This window comes from Manacus vitellinus, unplaced genomic scaffold (genome assembly GCF_001715985.3).
Source record: "Manacus vitellinus isolate BGI_N305 unplaced genomic scaffold, ASM171598v3 scaffold_20_pilon, whole genome shotgun sequence".
In the NCBI taxonomy this organism is placed as follows: Eukaryota; Metazoa; Chordata; class Aves; order Passeriformes; family Pipridae; genus Manacus; species Manacus vitellinus.
This window is the reverse complement of record NW_021939471.1, coordinates 9558609-9573771: the sequence shown is the minus strand read 5'-3', so window position 1 is coordinate 9573771 and position 15163 is coordinate 9558609. Positions and strand designations below refer to the sequence as shown.

Here is a 15163-nt window from a genome sequence, read left to right as displayed (position 1 = left end):
TTCTCCCAGGCAACTATCAGTAAGACAAGAGGGCATGGTCTTAAGCTGTGCCAGGGGAGGTTTAGGTTAGCTATTAGGAAGAAATTCTTTACAGAGAGGGTAATCAGGCACTGGAGTGGGCTGCCCAGGGAAGTGGTGGATTTCTATCCCTGGAGGTTTTTAAGATGAGACTGGATGTGGAACTTAGTGCCATGGTCTAGTAACCATGATGGTAGTGGATCATGGGTTCGACTTGATGATCTCAGAGGTCCCTTCCAACCCGGCTGATTCTATGATTGATTCTATGAAGCAAGGGGAAAGCTGGTATTTAAGTCTTAATTTAACGGTAAGTATTTACTGCCTTGACACAGGACAAAGGTTGGCAGAGGCTGTATGTCATCTCTCTCTTCTGCTTCTTCTATTATTTGCATTAGGGGCTGCAGGTAGAGAAGCACTGAGATCCTGTTTTGCTCAACAGGAGGAAGATCCACATGTAGGGGTATAGCTAGTGAATTACTGTTGACTAAATATTTGGAAGTCCTTACTCCAAGCTCTCCATGATTTACATGGAGGATACCAATGTACCTGCTATCCAGCAATTCCAAATCCTGAGCTAGTGGAGTAGGGTCAGGTGTGGAGAAGTCTCTGTAATGATATCTGCCAGATCCTGAGCAGCTCAGCTTCTGAACAGGAGACATAGGCTCTTTCAGAACTGTAGCTCCATCCTCTTTGGTAGGCAACTGAAAAAAGCCCGAGTCTGTTTTGCTCCAGACTGGAATGAAACAAAATGCAAGAATATATCAAAATCTGCCAAAAAAATGAAATTACCTTTCTGCAGAGTACAGTTTATCTGTTGTTGTAACTTAAAATATTTTGGTGAAGGATGGTGTAGCAAATGAGAGTTGAGAGAATATGGGCCTCTCTTTCTCCAAGCCCTACAGCATTACTTTTTCCAACTAAATTTAGAAGTCTCTGTTTTATACTTCACAAGCCTGTTCCAATTGTCCTATTCAGCAGGTTAATCATGAAACTATTTGCTGAATGAGTATGGATGTCATGAAGGTGATTTGTGAAATCTCTGAGAACTTGCACTACTTGGCCATTTTTAACTACTAGTGTCAGTGTGCTCAAAGTCAAAATTTAAGATTCAGTAACATCACTCTCTGTGTCTTACTATGCTGTGTTGCATTTCTGCTTTTTCTTTTTGCATGATGCAAAAACGTATTTTATTTTCAATGGAAAATTACTAAATTTCAAAATTGTGTATGGATATGTGCTTTGTGCTGTTTATATAGCAAAATGCTCTTGTGACATTGGCAAGGCATATTCGGCAGATGGTTGGGGAGAGTCTAATCCTTTCCCTCTTGGCACAAGGAATGCTAATTGTGCCTGGAGCAAAGAGCCTTCTAGATATTCAGCTGCTTTTCCTATTGGGGCAGAAATGTCTGCTGGAGAAGGTAATGGAAAGATCTCCATGTAAATTCCTTGAGGACATCTTTACTGTAAAAAAAAAAAAAAAGGTAAGAAATCTCTACTATCTTCAAATGTCAATTGGAAAAGCAACAGGCCTTGCTGTCGGCCTAATGCAGATCATACCAAGGATTCATGCTGAGTGGAGCTTGGGTTTGGCAGGATAAGTGGGAAGAGATTACAACTGCTTCCATCAAAACAGTCAGTTTTCAGGGGAGGCAGCAAAGGATATCTCTATCTTCTCCTGACACAGCCATCCGAGACCTGTGAACGTGGTAGGAGGGTTACCAGATGAGCATTTGGCACTTCTTGTCTCATTATTTTAGTTCCATTGAATTGACAGTGAAACACTGAAGCAGAGGAGCCAGAAAGAGACCAGGAAAAACACCACTTGCCTGGCACTGGAAAATCATGCAATGAAACCTGAGACATTCCACTGTGAAAGCAACCCAGAGAGCTCCTGTCCTCCCAGGTCCTTCCAGAGCAGTTCAAATAGGGAAGACAACCCTAGTGCTGACCCGAAGTCTTGTTTGCAGCTGCCTCGATTCCAACAGCGACATGACAGGAAGCCAAGGAGTGGGAAAGACAAAAGAATACAGTGCTCACCCTAGCGCCTGCTGAGGCCTGGCTGCCCTTACTGAGTTGCTACAGCTACTGAGCCCTTCTCTGCCCCTGCCCCACCACTCAGCACAGCAGTAAGCGTGAAAGGTGACCTGGCTGCAACAGTGAGTCTGATGTGGGGCTGCTCCTTCCTGATCTGGCTGGCAGCAAGGACTGGGAAAAGGCAGAGAGAAGCTGACTAACATCTTCACTGGCAGTGAGATTTCCTCCAAAGGAGAGATGGCAGCGGGCCAGAGAAGGAGCTGAGTGCCTGACCCACATACCTACCTGTGAACATGTGGTGGGGAGCCTTCTGGGCTGTTGGGAGGGAACCAGTCACCTGAGGGCCTCTTTGTCTTTGTATTTCCAGCAAAGGCCTTCACATCCAAACCCTGCAGGTCTTGGGTGTGATGCTTAAGCACTTTTCCCTGTGTATCCTCGGAGTCTTTCACCCAGGAACTTACTCTGTCAAGCTGAGTCTCACCAAATAAGCCCCCCCATCCCCGCCCAAGCCTGTCCCCAGAAGGTGGATGCCACATGGCAACCCAGCATCTGGAGTTGCTTTGTGGCAGTAAGCCATCTGGGACAATTTCTCTGCCCACAGGTTACATGGGCAATATTGACCTGTTCTGTCTGGTATGGTGGCATTAGCCAAAAAGAAATCCCAAAGGAAGATTGTTATTTACCCAATACCTGTGCTTTTTAGAAGTTAAAGTTGTTACTACCTGCTATTTGCCATCTTAATACTCTGAATATACCAGCTGCTAAAGCTTCTGTGCTGACTCTTTTCACTTGTTATTCAGTCTCATTTCTACTCACAACCATACTGGGATAAGCTCTCAGGTCCATTGCTCCTGAGCTGTGCCACTGCTGCTGGGGGCCCTGCAAGGTGCAGCACCAGGACTGTGGTGGGAGCAGCTGAGAGGCAAATGTGGCATTCCAAGCTGCAGTAACAAACTGGGAAATATGCTATCTGCACACTTGGATAGCGTTCCCCTGCTGTGTGAGCACATTATTTCCTCAGTGACCTAGTTTTATGAATAAAAAAGTCTTCCCTCTTCATAACTATAGCAACAGAGAAGTCTATTAATGTTTGCCACTATAAAGGAAAGGTTACTGTGTCTTAATTTTACTAGGTTGCTTTAAAACCTATAAGATTTTATGGAAGTTGGAGATGGCTTGTGATCAACTGTCAGTTCTATGTGCACGCTTCTTCGAGAAATGAGTCTGTAGGGATGACTCAGGCTTGGCAACAAAAGATGTTCCCTCAGTAGAAGTTACATCTGAAAATGTGAGACTGTTTCTTCATTGCTCTCTTGGAGAGGAGGGGAGGGGAAGATTGCTAGGATGATGATGATGAATATTTTAAATTTGAGCTCTCAGTTCAGCTTCATGACAGCTCATATCAGCCAAATAACATTTTCTACCCTGACTAAATAAGCAACTGGATAAGCATATTAGTGCTTCCAGTACAGATTCTAGTTTTGGCTTTTCAACTCGTTGCCCTCACACATATGTCTGGGACCAAAAAGGGTTCCAGAAACCTGCATTTAAATGTCACTAGAAGCTTATTAGTATGCTTATCTAAGCCAACACTGAGGGCTCTTTGCGTATGCCCACATCTGTAAGGACTTCTCTTGCACTAGAAATTACTAAATGCACTTGAAAACCAGAGAGGTGCAGGTCCTAGGAGGTAACACTGATCTAGTTGTTGCTCTGCAGTGTAGATTGAGAATGTTGAATTTAAAACAATTAGGCTCAAGAAAATAGGGTCATTCTTTAGCTATCATAAAACAGGGTGATGTTGTGAACTGTACTGCTGAGTGGCCAAACTTCCTGAACCAGAAATAGAATTGCGCAGATTTCTTGTGGTTGTTATTTAGCAAAATAATACAAAAGAGATAATATAATTCTGATTACACTGCTTTTGTTCTAAGAATTTTTAAAAATTTTTTTATTACAGTGACGCCCCTTGTTCCTATCCTTTCAGCTGTTGTTATTTCCATCCTAATGTTTGTAGGTGGTATAATGTTGTGAAATACTTTTGTGTTGCTTAAACAGTCATCAAATGATGGCAAAGACTATTTAGAAGTAGTTTTCTCTTCTAAAAGAAAAGTCAATTTATCTATAAGCAGAGTGAGGAAAAAGGGCATTTTGTGCTCAGCAGGATCTCTTTGGTAAATGGAAGTTTCAAGGATTATGCAACTATGTTGGAGAGCAACATAAATTTTGGGATGGGGCTAAAATAATGTTTAATAAAAAGAGGCAGAAAAGCACTCTCCAGTGGGAAAGGCCTTGAATTACCTTTGGCTGTCAGAGGTCAGATTGTCCTTTGGACTGTGCAGTTAATCTGCTTTGTACCTTTGGGCATGTTTCCTGCTGTTTAATGCTTCAATCCATCAAGCTCTGCCAGTTGAAGCATATTTGTTTATTTATTTAAGAAATTATTTTGCAATCCAAGCTCCACATGAGGTATCAGCACATGAGAACAGTAATAAAAATTAGGAATAATTCAAGTTTCTGTGAGTAAATACTTTAATTTGCAGTCCTATGATTCAATTTTTGTGTATGCATTTGATATGAGAATAGGTTTTGGTCTGAAATGCAATTTAGTCAGCAGTGAGCTTTTTGGTTTGTTTTTGTTTCTTTTTTTTTTTGGTTCTTGTTCAGGCACTCGATGCTTGTAATGCTTTGATTATCAGCAAACTGGTCCCTTTCAGCTACAAGTAGGAGCAGCTAATTTTCTGGAGTTGCTTGCAATAAGCAAATATTTTCTGCTGCAAGTTAATGCACTCCTACGGTTTTCTTCATATTTATGTGAAATTCTTTAACTGTGATATTGTAGATGGTGCAACTAAACCTTCATTGGAGGTATGAACTGCTTTTGGAGACATCTCACTTTGAGCAGTAGCTGGCACTTGTGTGCACACAGACAACAGTGCCATCCCCCTTTTGCTCATCTGCAGCAAGAAGTAGTTTTGGCATTGTTATGCATTGAAGCCTTTGGCTTCTCAAGGCAACAACCTTGAGAAAGGAAGTGACCTCTTTCCTTATTTATGGGGCTTCTGGTGCCCACATGTAAAAAACAGGATGAAGAGATGAGAAATTGAAAAGTGGTTAATGTTGGAGCATTTCTTAGCTGTAAGGTATGGATGGAATTAAGAGAGAAAAGCAAATTGATTATTTCCTCATAAGAAGCAATTTTCTAAGTAATAACAGAAAAAGTTGATTTTGAACTATGAGTTTTGAATAATAAACCTGTTCTTGGCAGAGAGGAGTATAGGAAAACTAGCACTTTTTCAATCATGATACATTTCCATAGTAACAACAAATAATAATGTGTGTTTAAACTTATGGTTAACTAGTGGGATAAGCAATTCCAGAAAATCATGGGGAACATATGCTTATAAAGAAATAATAAGATCTTTGAAGGGTGACTAAGTGTGAGTTCATGTGGGTGAGAGGAAAAATGGAAGCAGCGGGGTAGAGAACATAATTTCACATCCTTCATGGGATATGGACAATCCACATGGTCAGGCTGTGTGTGGCTCCTGTGGGTGTGAGAGAAGAGTATCCGCTTCCATGTTTGTGAGGACTTGGAAATCTAAAGATTTGTGGCTGGGATTTTTGTCCAGAAAATTAACAAGAAGCCTGAGGGGTTCATGCTACATTTGGAAAAGACTGTTTGGTCTTATTTGCATTTGTACAAAGATGAAAAAGCAGAAGAAGCAAACCCCTGAAGTATCTACTGCATTATAGCACTGGCAGCTTGAGTCCAGTAATTCAGTAAAATATTGTTGGACTGTGATTTTCTGTGCTTTGGGAGACTGAAAATTTACTCAGTCTTCCATGGGAAGCAAGAATCTGCTTAAGGAACTAACAGCAGAAGTTAGGCAAAACATTCGCTAGGATCTGTGCATAATTTTGATGCAATGTTACAAAACATCCGTGTTGATGTTACCAGATGCTCTCTTTGGCAGATATATCATGAGAATGACCAAATCTGTGACTGACCTCTTTAAAATTTGGGAATCCATAGGTCCAGACTGATTGGTGGGAAAAAGGTAAAAGAGGACTTTCTTTGGTTGTATATAAAATGTGTAAGGATATTAGTTTAGCAGGTCTTTGGTGTGGGGATCATAACACACCAATCTGCGAACCACGTCCAACACTGCAAGTTGTTTATGTGAGAAAAAATGTATTTTATAACTCAAAAGTGTTGGGGACACCCTAGGATGTCAGTACAACAGTTTGATAATACTTTGCACTGATTTTTCTTAAAGGTTCAGGCCATCTCTCTAGGGAAACTATGATTAAATGTTTTAGGCTTTCTGAGGAATCAGTGCCAAAGCCTAGATACAGCCTCAAATAGGAATCTTTCAAGATAGCATGTTTTATGTCTGATTCATCTCTATGCCTAATTAGGAAAGAAGCTGGGAAACTGGTCCAAATTTGTCTGTGAAGAAAAGGCAGGATGCCTAATTGGATATAACAGTTTCTAGGTTTTTTTTTCCCCCTGTTTCGTAGAGCTGCATTTTATAGAAACACCAGGATTTTCCCCATCTGATGAGCATTGCTGCTTCTCAGCATTTTTACCTACCTTTTATAGCTTAGGATGACAGCAGTGATGACACCAGCATCAGGACAGGTGTCTCTGCTGAATTCAGGTCTGTATAGAAGACAAGACTGTGTACCTGAGCAGCACCTCAACACTTGCCTATTATTGAAGGAAAAATATATTTATTTTTGGGTGAACATTAGAAAAGAAACTATAACACCTTTAAATTCTGCATGTCCGTGCCCAGTGAACCATATTCCAAGTAATAGTAGCTATAGGCAGTAAGCTCCTTTTCCCAAGGAGGTTTAATAGCTCAAACCTGCACTGTACTGCCGTGGCTATATTCCTTCTGCTTCTCAAGCTAATGCAGCCTTTTCTCTTTGGGGCCTCTCTGTGCTGAGAGATGTTTTCAACTTTAGTCTCATGAAATTTTCACCTACCACTTGGGCTTAGATGCTGTGAGCATTGGGAGCCTGGTCATTTTTACCAACAGGGGGAAAAGCTATTAGTGCTAGCGTTGGCATGAGAACAAATGGGTTTCTGTTGGGCATGAATAAATTTAGGCTTGGAAGTAGGAGGATTTACTTAGTGATTCTAACCACGAGCTTATGAAACAGCTTTCCAGTGGTAGTAGAAGGGCAAACCCCCCAATTACTTTTAAATACAATGTATGGACTGTACAATGGATAGCCAGTGGTAGCTGGGGGCTGCACTTGATGACTCCAGAGATCTCTTGCAGTCCTCTTCTGCCCTGTACAAACGTGTCAGAGAATGAATGATGATATCCTCCCTTCCCTTTCCAAAGGTGCTCTGGAATAGCTGCAATCTAGCTTTTTTAGAACCTACCACTCGGAAATGTTTGATCAGCTGTGGCAAGTCTTTGGGATATGAACTCAATGTATTTATTTTGAAGGATATAAAAATCAAAGTACATATTTAAGTAAGATTTCCCCTGCCACCCCATCTTATTTTCCTGACATTGCTTTTACATTTTACCTCACAAAAGTGAAACAAGCTAGCAAGAAGGAGGCTGCTGTCACAGCCACAGTTAAAAGTGCTTGCTTATCAGAAGAGCAGCATTTTTTTTCCTGCTGGTGGCATATGTTTTACTTGCTAAGTATATCTGTATCAGAACAGTTGACAATTGTGTTCTAGGTAACCTCACTGACCAGCATGTTTCTGCTGCTGCTCTATCTCTCAGTAATAATTTGGACAATATGGTGAATAATTGGAGCTTTTAGTATCGTAATATTTCCATTGATGGCATAAACCCTCACTGCAGTATCTTGTATGAAATTACCTATATGTGGTTGTTTAAACAGTGCTGAGGAATCCTACTAAACAGCTTGTAAAATCCTTTGCCTATGAATGCTTAGTTAATTATACAAGAGGACACGGTGAATTAATTCTGAAATTAGTCTGTCATGGTTTGTTCAAAATAATTTTTCCTGCAATCAGAATTAAATGATTGATGCCAAGTTGCACCTGGATACAACTTGAACTGCAATTAATGAACCCTCTGACCCATTCGATATTAGCAGCCCAGCTCTGTTCCCTTTCCTTTCCTGCTGAACATTGGTAAGATATATTCTTTTTATAATCTTACTTTCTTCACTTGACCTCAACCTTAACATTTCACAGTGGTGAGAGGAGGGGGCTGGCAAGTATATCCTAATTACTGTGTAAAATCTACCCTGAAGTGGAACATAGAGTACTCGCAAAAGAGTTCATTTGGGCAGTACCTCTGGTGAACAGAGTTATTAATGATGATGTGTACACAGATCTTGGTAAATGAGTGATAGTTCTGAGAGAAAACTGGAATTTTTACTGTATTTTATAGTATTTTTTATAGGTTTTTTTTCATAGTATTACTGTGTTTAAAATAGTGTTATGCCCAATATTGTACATAGTTACACTATTGTACATGGAGGGGAAAACTGGGTTTAGGGCTCTGTTGAACTACAAAGTAAGTAAGGAGAAAGCTCTTCCTCCTGAAGTGCATTAGGTTGAAATAAAGAAGATGAAAAAGTGAAGACTAATGGAAACCCAGTTCTGTTAGATCTACAGTTTGAAAAGTGATGCTTGCTTCTGAAGAATCTAGAGTCAATGCTCTGTTTCCTGAACCTGTCTTTTGCATTTTTCACATTACTGTATCACTTACTGCTTCCTCCCCACACACCCCCTCAGTTGCTAAAAAGTATTTAAAGAACCTAAAAGAAACGGAATAAACAAAAAGTACTTATTTTTGTGACTAAATACTGGTTTGCTGCTGCATTGTTAGGTGGTGGGATGTGTAGCAAGAGATGGTCTTATAATTAAAAAAAGTATTCTAACAACCCTTCAAATAGCAATATTCTCTCACTCTGCTGACTGAGGAACCCTTTGAGAATAGCTGAACATGACGAATCGGTGAGTATTCAAACATGTATGATTAAGAAAAGAAGTTATACTAATGCAATGCATTGTTCATTGCAATTATCAGGTTTTCTTCTAAGTATAAATTATCCATACTTACACTGCATATGATATAAAGTAAAGAAATATGGGTGACATGAAGTTTCAGTTCAGCTTTGTCTTAGCTGTTAACCCCCTGTTGAGAAACAGAGAATGGATACCACAGATTACAGGTTATGTGGATTAGTTGTGTGCCAGCTAATGAGGGTCTATTGTTAAATGTCCCCTATGTAATTACTGCTTTTTAGACTTGCAGTGTGCTTGGTGCCCCTCCTAGAGCTCTTAGATTTCTTCTGTTATTTACAGCACTGGCGGGGTTATTTGTTACTGCAAATAAAAAGGAAATTTCTCTTAACAGAGATCTGTAATTTTGTCCTGTGTCTGTACAGCACAGAGCACAGCAGGTCATTGGCCTACGGCTGAGCCTGCTAGTGCTACAGTAATATGAATAAATCATAATCAGACGTGACTACTCGCCTTCCTTGAGAGCAGAGTTCAGCAATGGCTGCTTCTGCTGTGCCGTTTGTGCTGCCTGCTCCCCATGGCATTTGTACCCTTCATCGCCCGAGGTCAGTCAGGAGCTGCCCAATTGGTGTCCCCTGTTATTACCAAAGTGACTGACTGTGCTAGTGCTGCTATGATAATCCACGCTTCTGGTATTTTGTTTTCAGACATCTGCAGTGCAGTCTATCTGGGATTATTTCATAGTGGCTTTCAAACTTGAAAGCAAGTTTAAAGAAAAAAAAAAACAACACGAAAAGCAGCTGTCATTCCTAGTGGGGTACTTCATCTTGAGCTGATTATGCTCGGTGAACTGCATATGACCATCTGAAGGTTTGTAGCAGGTTTATGAGGCACAGCTTGAACTACATGCCCAGGGCCTGAGAGACTAGGCATGTCTGCTTTATATGGTTATTCAGGTTATTACTTCTGCTGCAGGCTTGTATGTGAGTTAATAGAACTTGAGAAAATTCTTACCCTAGACAACCTTGGTAGAAAGAGGCAGTCATTATTTCCTCCTTTCAAAATCTGGCCACCAAAATTAAGAACTGATTTTTTCAGAGATATTTCTAGCATTCGTTGTTGCTAGTCTGCGTTTTTTTTTTCACGTGTAGTGAAAGTTAGTTTCTGGATTTCTTTTCTTAACTGCATGGTCATTCTACTCTTTGGTTCTTTACTCTAAAATATTTTTTAATTGTATTTATTTATTTTAGATCTAGCTGCACTGACATAACTGATCCTTTGATCTGTTTATATGTTTATGGGAAGAAACAGGAGCTGCTGTTGGTTGAAATGTTCTAGTGATATGTAATGATGAGGAACAGCTGGCCTGGGTGGGCTGCATGGAAAATGTCTGGGAACATGAGTCTTAAGGGAGACCATTTTATATAGAAAATTGATACAGCTTTCTCCCTAGACCCAGAGAAATCCTAAGGGACGTTTTCTGTTCTTTTTCACACCTGGCCATCCCATGGGTCTGTCCCTTCTATGTGTTTGTCTGCTGTCACACACCTAGTTTTGAGTTTCCAGAAGCAGCATCTATTTGCCCAGCATGAAAACTCAGAATTAACTTTTTAAAAAAGGAATAACACTACTGCTATGAAGTAGTCTGCATTGTAGTTTTGATCTGCTTATATTTTTTAAATTAAAAATGATAATTAATTCAGGCTGGAATGTAGAGAAAATTATGCGAAACAGAGAAAATTCCTATCTTTCTGGAAATCCATGTGGTATACACTCAGATTAAAAAGAATAAAAATACAAAGCAATATCCAGAAAAAAAAAAAGGAGAAACATCTTTATTTCCTCAGCAGCAAGACTTGCACCAAAATGAAACATATCTATTCTTGGATATTAGAAGTCTGCTGGGCAAAATGTTTGCTAAGAACTCCATATTTAAACTTGTCTCTGAACTCTGGTTTTCTGATTCCTTAAGTCATGGAGTGAATACAAAGCAGCAGATTCCTCTTCTCATATCTCTTCGAAGTTATTTTTATCTTTGCAACTATTCTTCATATTGGTGGTTCACCCCAGGCATGCTGGACTGAAGTATGAGAGGTACTATTCACTGCACAGAAATGCACTAATCCTTCTGTTCGTGGTCCAGGCTGTCTGCTGCTGAACACAGCAGGCCAGAGCAGATTTACACCAGGTCACAATCTGACTATGCACCTCACTGCAGTCCTTCTCTTTGTTTATTGTACACTTGTCCATTTTCTTTGTCAATATACACACAGGTTTTTTGGTAACATTTGGTTCTCACCTCCACACCCACTTAATTACAGGTAGGCTGCAGTCCGTAAGGATGAGTGGGGTCACAGGGACTGAAGAAGTGAGAGGGTGGGATGCAAACTATGAGCTGGAGACGTTGGGAGGGAGCGGAGGGGAGCCTGGAGCTCCACAAAACGCTTGGAGCAGGAGCTGTTCCTGGGAAGGGTCCCTTGCCTCCCTCTAGAGCAGCTGGGGATTGCCAGCTGTGAACTGGCTCACTTGCAGAACCGCCCGAGGCGCGGCGACCCGCCTGCCCCTGCTCTCGGAAGAACAAGCTGACCCCGCCACTGTTTCACGTCTCCGGACCCTCCTCCCACCCTTCCTCAGGGCTGCCGGATTTCAAAGTAACTTCACTCTGCGCTAAAGCTCTTTAAAATAATTCCCAAGCCGGGCTGTTCGCAGCCGTTCAGCCCCGTCCAGGCCGCAAACCGGTGAGACCCCACGGCCGGGTAGGCCGGCTTGTGCGCGCGCTGGCGGCGTCACCGCCGCGGGCGGGCGGGTGCACAAACCTGCTTCTCGGCGGGAACCCGTGACGGGCGAGGTGCGCCCGCCCCATCCCATCTCCGCCCCATCCCATCCCGGTGCGCGGTCCCGCGGTCCCGTCGCAGCACATCGGACAAGCGGCGGCCCCGCCCGCCCCGTGCGCGCGTGCGCGGGGCCGCGGGCTGGAAGGCGGGCGGGAAGGTGCGCGCCGCTGCCCCGCCCGCCCGCCCCCCGCGCTGAGGGGCCGGCGCTGTCCCTCACGGCGGAGCGGCCGGCGGCCGGTGGCAGGAGCCGGACGGCGGTGCCGCCTGCTGGGGACCCGCCCGCCCCGCTCCGCCCGCGCCCCCCGGGCACAGCCCGCCGGCCGTGAGGCTGGCCGCGCTGCCCCCCGCCCGGGGCGCTTATGACCATGAAACGCCCGGCAGCCATCTCCCTGCGGCGCTGGCTGCGGTGGCCGCTGCGCGCCGCGGCTCCTCCGCTCCAGACGACTCGTCTCGCTGCTCCTGCTCCTCCATGGCTCCCTCCTGTCCGGCCCCGCGCCGGCTGCGGCGCGCCGCCGGTGGTATGGTGGGGGTGTAGTGTGAATGTGTGTGTGTGTGTGTGTGTGTGTGTGCGTGAGGTGTCTGCGGGCCTCCGTCCCCCGCCATAAACCCTGGCAACATCCATTTACCCTCAACCATCCTTTCATCCCTCCCCGCTTCCAGCTTGGTGTCCGTGTCTGCCGGCGTGTGTAAACCCGGGGCTCGGCTGATATTCCCTTGGTTTGCTTGCACGAAGGAGAGGTACGTGCGGTGCCGGTGCTGCAGTGTGTTGGGCAGGGATGCTGTGCGTGGACAGCCGCCGCTGAGGGATGCGACACAAAAAGCTGGGGTGGGCTTTGTGTGTGTCACGGCGCGTGTGGACGGGGATCTGCTAATTTGTCAGTTCGGGATCGGATTTTCTTGTGTTGCTTTGTTGTTTATTTGCTCTTGATTGCACGTAGATGACATGTGGAAGGTGAATGTAGCCGGTTTGTGCATCGTGTTGTTACTGTTATTACACTGCTGTTACATTGTAACATTGTTATGTTGTTACACTGTGTTGATTGACTGTATCTTGAAATTTTAATGAGGAGGGATACAGGATTTCGTTTGAAAAGCTGCTACCGGAGAAAAGAGCTCTTGTCAAAGTTAAAAGAAGTAGAAATCAATTCACCTTACATAATAGGAAGTTTAGCATTCAGTGCACATGGAGTCTGAATTCAGTTTGTCGTAGAAACATGGGGAGTATTCTTAGCCTTTTGTAGATTTTTTTTTTTTGTGAGAGAATTTAGCTGACAAAAAGGTGTAGGGCTTAACTACATATCCATTAAGGGTTTTTTGGAGGTTGGGAGGCATTAAAATATTTATAATCTGTGTATGCATATGATAATATACATGCAATAAAATGATTTCAGAAAGAACATTATTTATTTAATGTGTGAAAAATGAATTGGATCTAGCTCAATGAGTAAGCTATCTTTTTGTTTGCTTGAGTGATTAGTAAAATGTTAGAAAACTGCAAGCAAATATGTAGCTTTTTAATGGAAATAAACACATTCTGCCATCTAAATTATGGTTGGCATATCTTTCTTCCCCAGGCCTGCATTGGAATGAAACAGCAAGCGGTATAGAGGGAGAACTGGCAGATGAAGAGAATACATTTCAACAGAGTAACAGCAGTAACAGTAAAAATAACAGCTACAGCAATGCAATACAGAAAGAAATCACACTGCCTTCAAGACTAATCTATTACATCAACAAAGACTCTGAGACCCCTTACCATATCCTCGATACTAGGGCAAGGCACCAGCAGAAACACGACAAGGTAGAGTAAAAAGAGGCTCATCTGCAGAATTTTCAAAACGGTGATGTGTAGTGTTTAAGTCTGTGTGTGTTTAAGTCTGTAGATCTTCGAGACTTAGTGGTGGTCCTTACCACCGTTTTTAGGAATTAAAGGAGGACACGTAATTAAAGCAAGAGTGTAATTTCCCTTGTGTTAACATAAAAATAATTATTTTCAATTTCAGGATGGTTCAGAAGCTGAACTGTAGATAAAACGAATGGGAATTATGCAAATTTGACTTGTCTGATCAGCACAGATTCTGGTGTTTTCACTTCTGGTATACCATCATCAGCAAAATGCTTCTTCCCAAATAGCTCTAGACTGCAGAAATGCCTGCACAGGGAGCTTCTTTAGAATCCTGAACTTGCAGCATGAGTTACTTAGCTTTGGGTGTACCATGCACTGCCTAATAAATGCAGTATTAGTTTCCTGCCAGTGTATGACCACCGAAGACCACTGTAAAGTGTTACCATTTTTTGTCAAATAATACCCTCATTCTTAATTTTTAATGACAAGATCTAATATTCCATTTTGTACAGATGCAGATAGTAAGTTGTTTGTTGGGTTTTTTTCTGAAATTGTGTGGAATTGAACAAACCTTGGCTTTGTGGAATAACTTGGTAACAAAGTAAATGTGTCTAAACTATATGACTCAGGATGTACCCTTTAGAATGATTCCATCCTATTTTTATGAATTTTTATTTAAAAAATTAATTCCTTCCTTCAGGATAAAAGGTAAACTGAAGGTAAAGATGGTTTGAATAGGAAGAGATTACCATGGTAGACAAGAGACAGCAATGCAGATCAGTGTGTATGGTATTACTGAAGGACTTAGCTATAATGGAGTTCCTACCTGTTAAATTGCATGTCTCTTGAAATTTTAAACAATGAATTTAATATGCATTATATATGCTTTTGTTGATATTGATTATGTGCCATTTCAGATGTGGAATTAATATGGAGGCACTGAATAATCTTTGAAAAAAAAAAAAGAGATAGTTGTATAGTTTTGAGGTTTTAAAAGGAAGAGGGGTTTCTTCCTAGCTTATTATTACATGGATACCACTATGTGCCTTTGGATGCATCTAAAAGCACCAATATGTTATGGATGGCACAGAAAAGCTATTTGATTGTTGGAAATGATCAAGATACCTAAGAGAATACTACATTCAGAACTAATACCCCTTTAAAGTGAGACCAGTTTTTAAAATACACTTAAAACACTAGGGGCTTGCTGTTCCTCTGTTTGGAGATGGGTGTGGGAAGAAAGGAATTTACAAGTGCTTGCAGACCTGCCTTTGGGAATAATTCTTCCTCCGTGTTTCTAGCTGTGTTTTTTTGTTGGGAAGCCATAGAGGAGAATATCCACCAATCTCTTCGCTTACCCAGCATTGCCCACAAGAATGTTGCTGCCATTGCCTATCCTTCCTATGCCCTACCTTGTATCTACCTGTTGGGGTAAAGCTCTGCAGAAATGGGTGCTGA

General features: G+C 42.3%; 1 protein-coding gene across 1 annotated transcript in view; it reads left to right on the top strand.

Moving 5' to 3' along the window:
- The first annotated feature begins 13436 nt into the window (after positions 1 to 13436).
- ADAM23 (ADAM metallopeptidase domain 23) overlaps positions 13437 to 15163 on the top strand; it is a 70097-nt gene continuing 68370 nt past the window's right edge. The window contains exon 1 of the mRNA XM_029959534.1: positions 13437 to 13660. The gene's annotated coding sequence lies outside the window, so the exon portion shown is untranslated. The remainder of the gene's footprint in view (positions 13661 to 15163) is intronic.